Consider the following 7,269-nt stretch of genomic DNA (forward strand, 5'->3'; position numbering starts at 1 on the left):
GCTGGGGAGGGATGGGTGGAGGGAGAGAAGGAGGATGCAGATTGTATCAGAAGAGAAATTCGCTTGGGGAGTGTTTTGCCTTCTGAGGACAAAGTGAAGATTGCAGACGATATGATTTCCTGCAAACTGCTGCGTATGTGATGATGGACCATTTACATTGTGGATGTGCAATTCAAATGGCCTACTGCTATTTGGGAAGCTTAATAACATGTAACGAATGCAAAAACAACAACAAGAAAATACCGACCCCGCGATCATCTTGGTGGTGAATTTCATATCTATCATATTACAATAAAATATTTTAGATTAATATTAAAATCCCTTCCGGGGGATCTTTATTGTTATTGTCGATGTAGACATGAATAAAACAATGGTGAGTCCAATGATGATTATGGCAAGTCTGAGGATTAACTAGGTTCCATGTGAAATGTATAGGTCTAAACAAACTCTAAACGCTGCATGAAAAATGCATGAGAAGGGATGGTACCCTATTAGAGTAGGACAGCAAGCACCTTTCCCCCTCTGTTGACGGCTGCTTAGGGAACATCAAGAACAGAACGGCAACCATGTGCAGGATATCGTTTTATGCATCACCGATGACGCACCACCGTGTAAGTGACCAATCCGCTGACAATCGAATCAATAGCATGGGCGCTAAGAGCCATTTTGTGAGCCATGTTGTGTGTTGGTACCGACTAATCTTGGTGGTGTGGTTTGGCGTGCTGTCATTTTAATGAACAGCAGGGATGCAATCTGTTCTCCGGCGGAACACTGAATCTGCCGCTGTTACAGCAGGTGACAGATTAATAATGGATTGGTTGTAATTTGTCAATTAAACCTTCACATAAATAAGCAAAAATAAGCGTGGCACACTGATGCAGCAGCTGCACATGCAGGTAAGGTTTCAGATTACAAATAATTAGGGCAGCCTGGCTACCTCTCCTCATTATCATACATTTATTTACTTCACTTGATATTCTACCAATTTGTTCCACTGAGCATCTTTTCAATCTCCCATGAGATGCCGTGCACACCTTGTTATGTGCTTTTAAGATCCGAAAATGTCTTTATCGCAAACATTTTTCCAGTTGATGTGATCCAGTCAATAGTTGCTGCTGGTATTTTTTCTTTTTTTTCTTTTGCTCTCGCCTTCACAATATTTCCCCCTGAGAGGGTAACATGTTGTGAAGCCATGCAGCATGACCACTAACACTTCACCAGGGTGAGGGTAAGAGACACCCGGCTCTATTGAGAGCTAAATCACTGAGCAGTCCCCTCCCCTACGCGCACTGAGCAGTCGTGCTGGCATTAGTATAATGCCAGGGCAGCCACTGAAACAGCAGGCTCCAAACTGCACACTGACTCGGCTAACGGCTCCCAGACTATGGAGAGGTGAACTCTGTGCACGCTCTGAATTGCTTTGACTCCAGGGAGCTGGGAACGGGGGGGTTGGCGTGGATGCTGGAAGTGTGAGGGGAATCGAGAAGTGAATATACATACGTGCTGCCAACAGAGAGAGGACGGAGACGGGGTGAAGATGCTATTTCCCCAGTGGTCCATAAACACAATACGTCGTCAGCTATATGTTATAATTGAGGTACAAAAACACACACACACACACACACACACACTGTAAACTCACTCACACATACACAGTTCACATCCAGTCCAGTGTCAAGCATACACACACACACCACACACACACACACACACACACACACACACACACACACACACACACACGCGCGCTACACACACACGTACACATGCACACACACACACACATTTCTTTCTAGTGTGTTAATCCATTAAACCCTGCGTATGGAGAGATGAAAGGGTCCACTCAGTGGGTGAGAGTGTGTGTACAGTCTGCTATTTATCCTAATCTCTGTCCAGCCGCACAGCTAATGGCTTCTCATCACAGTCTTATCAGCACCGCCAATTGGCTAGAAGATTTATAAACACCACGGCTGAGAGGTGGTGTCATGAAATACAGATGCCGCCGCCACTGCCACGCCGTCTGTGGACGGCGATTAGTCAGCGCAAGTAAAGCCAATGTCCTTCACATTATATAACATTCTCTAGAAGTTCTCAAAATGTTACACGCCAACCTTCTGACGCACTGTTCTGAGAATGTTTTATAATGCCTTGAAATTTTCCATGTTCATGGAACAAACATAATGGTTTAAACAACAGGAAAACTTTTTCCTTTTATAGAAAAAGTGTTTCTTCATTATGTCTTTCTGAATTTACTGCAAAAGGACAAACCCTTATTCCCACACAAATTGTAATATTAAAGTAATGTTTTAAAGCGTAAAGCAAGACAGAGTCGACCAATGAAACAGAGCATAAACTAGCACATTTTTATGCAGTGCTCATCTATCTGGGCATGTTGGACAGTCCTTGGAGTGTTGTGAAGACATTTCTGGGTGATATGTTTGGAGAAGAGGCCTGGAACAGCAGGAGATTTGTAGACAATTTCTGAAGAATGCCTTGAGGAAAATACAGATGTATTTGTTATGAGCCGTGAAGAGTTTGCATCATACATATTGATGTTGCCACTGTTTTTGAATTGCTTGTTTCTTTGAAGTATGACAAGTCAGCATTGTGCAAGAGGACATTCTGAACAGCTCAGCCACTTCCCTACAAGCAATCAAAGTTGGAACAGATTGCCAATCATAGATCGAAAGTTTAGCAGGTGAACTGAGAGATAGGCCACTGATGAAATCTGTATGTCTGTGAGTTCTTCACCGCAGAGAGAGAGGCTAACATCTTTAACCAAGCAATTTGACTGCCAAATACAATTCAGCTCTCAAGTTGATTCGTTGAGTCCTAGTGATTATTATTTTTTTCATAGCTATAGAGAGGGTGACCACCACTTGTTTATTCAGCGCCCACCAGAGCTCCTCCGCTTCTAAAGATCCTCGTTCCACTGCTCCTCTCCAAAATAGATGACTGCTGAGACAAGAGGGATGAGTCAACAGCAATATCCCAACAAGCCCGAGGGCAACCGCATGGAGTATCCACTGCAGATGCAGAAAACAAACACCACTCAATAATTTTCTGTCATAGTTTTTTTCCCCATGAATTTAAAAACTACTGATGTGAGGAATGCTCCGATACCTTCCGGGGTTATCTATATAAACACAAACAGCAGTCGAGTTATTGGGAGAGGGCCTAGCTCAACCTGCCGCTGTGTGGTAGAACCATGTGCTGAGGAATCGGTCACTATGGACTGATTGACCCAGTATCATCCTACATACAGATCTTGTTTTCAATAAGATCCTAGTCTGTCAGGCGGGTCAATCCGTGGCCAGAGAGGGTGACCTTACAATTTTGATACTGAAGAAGCACTGGTGAAAATAGAGGAAGCAATAAAACGGTAACTCCAGCAAACATGAAAGAATTGAAGCTGGATGAATGTGTAAATTCATGCAGCAAAGGTAAATGCATTTTCCTTAAAAATAAAACTGCCAAAGCAGTTTATCATCGGTCTGCCAAGGTTAGGGGTAAAGTACGAAATAAGTACATACAAAGTACACAATATTCCCGAAGGAGGACACTCCATCATAACAGTGGTGCTAGAATATCCTCTATCAAGTCAAAATGGGGAATATCTCCCTCCTCTCCCCCTCCCCTGTACTGCCTGCCTATCTCCTCGACATGTTCTCTTTGAGCTATGGATTGTTAGATGTATTTTCAGTCGCAGCCATTTGGCTAGGATTCCTGCTAATTATTCACATTTGTTTTGCTCTCTCTTTTCTGTTTATCATCTGGCAAGATGGACAGAGTTTCTCTCAGTCTAAATCAGTCCAAGTCATTGTGCCCTTGTCTGGATTCCCACCTATTTCTTTGTTTCTATTTTCTTCCCTATCCTGTTTGCACAGGTGTCCCTCCTATTCTTTATCTACAGTACTGTCAGCAAAGGTGTAGCTGAGCTGAAGGTGTAGCTGACAACACAGCTGGCTCTGGCACACAGTGCATTGGGCCTTGACCTGATCATCTAGCAGACATCCACATCCACATCGACCAGGATTGCGTTTCTACAAAAGTGTCAGCTTCGTTGTTGCTAAACTACCGTCTTATGACGTAACTTTCGCTCAAACCTTGTAACACCTGTGTCTTTCCGCCCATGTTTGCGATTAAGTGTTGGAACTAGCCTTTCTAGAAACATCAAATCTAAGAACGACAGTTCTAACTCTAAAGGCTGTGATGGAGGTTAGTCAACTTAAAATGCACCCCGGATTGGGACCACATCAGAGCCAGACCAGAACCAGATAAAGACCGGATCAGGGTCCGATAAAGACCAGATCGGAGCCAGATAGAGACTGGATCAGAACAAGATGAAGACCAGATCGGAGCCAGATAGAGACTGGATCAGGACAAGATGAAGACCAGATCAGAGTCAGATTAACACCAGATCAGGGCAAGATAAGAATGAGATCAGGGCCAGATCAGGATCAGATCGAGATTGGAGCAGAGATAAGAACGAGATCAGAGCGAGAGAAAGACCAGGGGTGCGTTTCTACAAAAGTTTGCTGTGTTGTTGCCAAACCACCATTGTATGACGCAACCTTCAATCTAACAACAATGTAATACCTGTGTAATACCACTTGTAATACCTGTGTATAGAAAGTGGAGTTGTTTTGTTGAAATTCCACCGTTCAAACACTGCAGTGTAAATGACATCAGGCTAAGATCAGGGCCAAACAAAGGCCATGTCTGTTCCAACGTACGCTGGTATCTCTATCACCAACATTGCGATGACGATGGCGAAGCATGATTTACAGAGTAAGAGCTCAGCAAATAAGACCCAAATGAATGTATGGATTTTGTATTGTTCAAGAACTCCAAGCCACTGGGTGTAATGTGTGTGTGACTTGATATGAAGTTGGTGTTATATTAACTTGGAATTTTTGGAAAAATTTCAGCCGTCATCAAATACAATTCATCATCATTCAAATTGCTTTGAAGTGTTTTATGAGTTATGTGTAACAATGAACAATTCTGTGTATTATGCCCATGTATATCTACTGTATATACACAATGTTGCCAGAAGCATTGGGTCATCTGCCTTGACTTGCATATGAATTTAACTGACATCCCATTCTTAATCCATAGGGTTTAAAATGATGCCAGTCCATCCTTTGCCGTTATAACAGCTTCAACTCAGCACGGTTTAGGAGTGTCTTTATGGGAATTGCTTTGTGCACTGGTTCACAGTCATGTTGGACCAGGTGTGGGCCATCCCCGAGCAGGGCTTGGCCCCTTAGTTCCAGTGAAAGGAACTCTGAATGCTTCAGCAAACAGCATTACCAAGAGATTTTGGACAACCCAACTTTGTAGGAACAGTTTGGGGATGGCACCGTCCTGTTCTAATATGACTGCACTGTTGAAGCTGTTATAGCTGCAAAGGGTGGACCAATGTCATATCAAACCCTGTGGATTGAAAATAGGAAGTCACTTAAATTCATATGCGATTCAAGGCAAGTGACCCAATACTTCAGGCAATATAGTGTATGTAGCCTATATCTCTATGTACGTACTTGCAGCTGACAGATTGTGTGCATGTACTGAAACCCATGTATGTTTACAATAATTAAGCTTAAACAATTACAGGACAGAGAGGACATTTCCGTGATGTAATCTGGAGATATGGATTTCTCTATTCAATGAAGTCATGTTTGAAGCGTGCGTGTGTGTGTGTGTGTGTGTGCGCGCACTGATGTGTGCTTTATGAGTGGGCCGCTGCAGCTTATGAGTGGGTGGACAGAAGGCTCTCATCTTTTCAGTTTTCGAGATATGAGAGCTTTTTAAGGTGCTCTCTCTACTTGGCACCAGATATCCTCAATCTGCTACTAGCCAAAAGATGAGACGGTACTGTTCTCAAGCAAAATGAATGATGACATTGCCTTGATGACTATATCTGATGTGTATTTTTGTATTTTCAACATATTGTCAATGTAGATGAGCACCATTTAAAATAAATGTATGTGTACTGAAATGAGTGCAAGAGACGCGAAGCCAGGGTTGCTGTGTTGTATGCAGAGGCAACTGATGTTTAAGCGGAGTGAATCATAAGTATTTAAAAAGTCTGTAATGGGCTCCTGGTCGTGGTCCACCTGACATGGGCACGCTACTCCTCATGAGTCATGAGTCACACTGGCAAGCCCACACAGACCCCACTCTCACTCTCCCGGCGAGCTGTGCGTGCATTCAGGTGTGGCTGATTGGTTGACAATATGCCAATCAGATATTTTTCAAAGCTTGACGATGGTTTTGGTGATAACTTCGACACAGAAACACACAAATTGCAAGTCTGATGTGAAAGTGATCTGAAGTAAATCACTTAAACCAAGTTCACAGCGCAGAAGAGAGGAAATGTACCCTCCCCCCCCCCCCCAAAGAAAAAAAACAACCAGTTCACTGCCAGCCTAGACCTGCCACCACGGACACACACACGCACCTGCTGTCTGTATTTATTCTGCACATTCACACTTGAACATCATATGTATATTATGATCCAGTCGACCAGGCAGCAAAAGCATACATCACTAAAATCCCTGCCCCGATACCTGATTATTTTAAGCACAACCACGTCTTCATCTCGTTCCGGTAGCGGGTTTGCTCCGCGTTTGATCTACTGTAGTGACGGTGCTATCAAAACCTCTAATTAATGCCGTGACCTACCTTCGCATATTATGGGCGTCATTTTCAAAGATGATGAAATTGAGAACAGCCACTTGTCTTCATACGGATCGTGGTTCCATGAGTCTTGGTGAGGGTGACATCACATGAGCCGATCTTCAAAACTTTAGCAAGATGCCACCACACGGTAACGACCCGGAGAGCTCAGTCTCCTCCCAGAGCCGCGCTCTGCCATTTGGGCAAGCAAACTGCGAAGCGATTAAAGGAGAAACTGTCATTCACGCCGGCTCTTAAATATCTCTCTCAAGATATCACAACTGACCCGTTCCAGAAACACAAAAGTGGGCAGGATCTAACACAGATAGCGAGGGACTGAGACGACGATAGGCTGGCTATCTCTAGACACGATCCGCTGCAGCAAGGATGCACTCTTCCAGGTGATTATTATGGGCTCGGTGATAGTTATCGTGTGTTGCTTTCGGCATGCCCGCGAGGGTGGGGACTCTTGGCTGATCTGTGCCTTGCATGGGATCCAGGGAGGATATGTGTGTGTGTGTGTGTGTGTGTGTGTGTGTGTGTATGTTTGTTGGAGAGAGAGAGAGAGAGAGAGAGAGAGAGAGA

The sequence above is a fragment of the Sardina pilchardus genome, chromosome 3, assembly GCF_963854185.1.
Source record: "Sardina pilchardus chromosome 3, fSarPil1.1, whole genome shotgun sequence".
In the NCBI taxonomy this organism is placed as follows: domain Eukaryota; kingdom Metazoa; phylum Chordata; class Actinopteri; order Clupeiformes; family Clupeidae; genus Sardina; species Sardina pilchardus.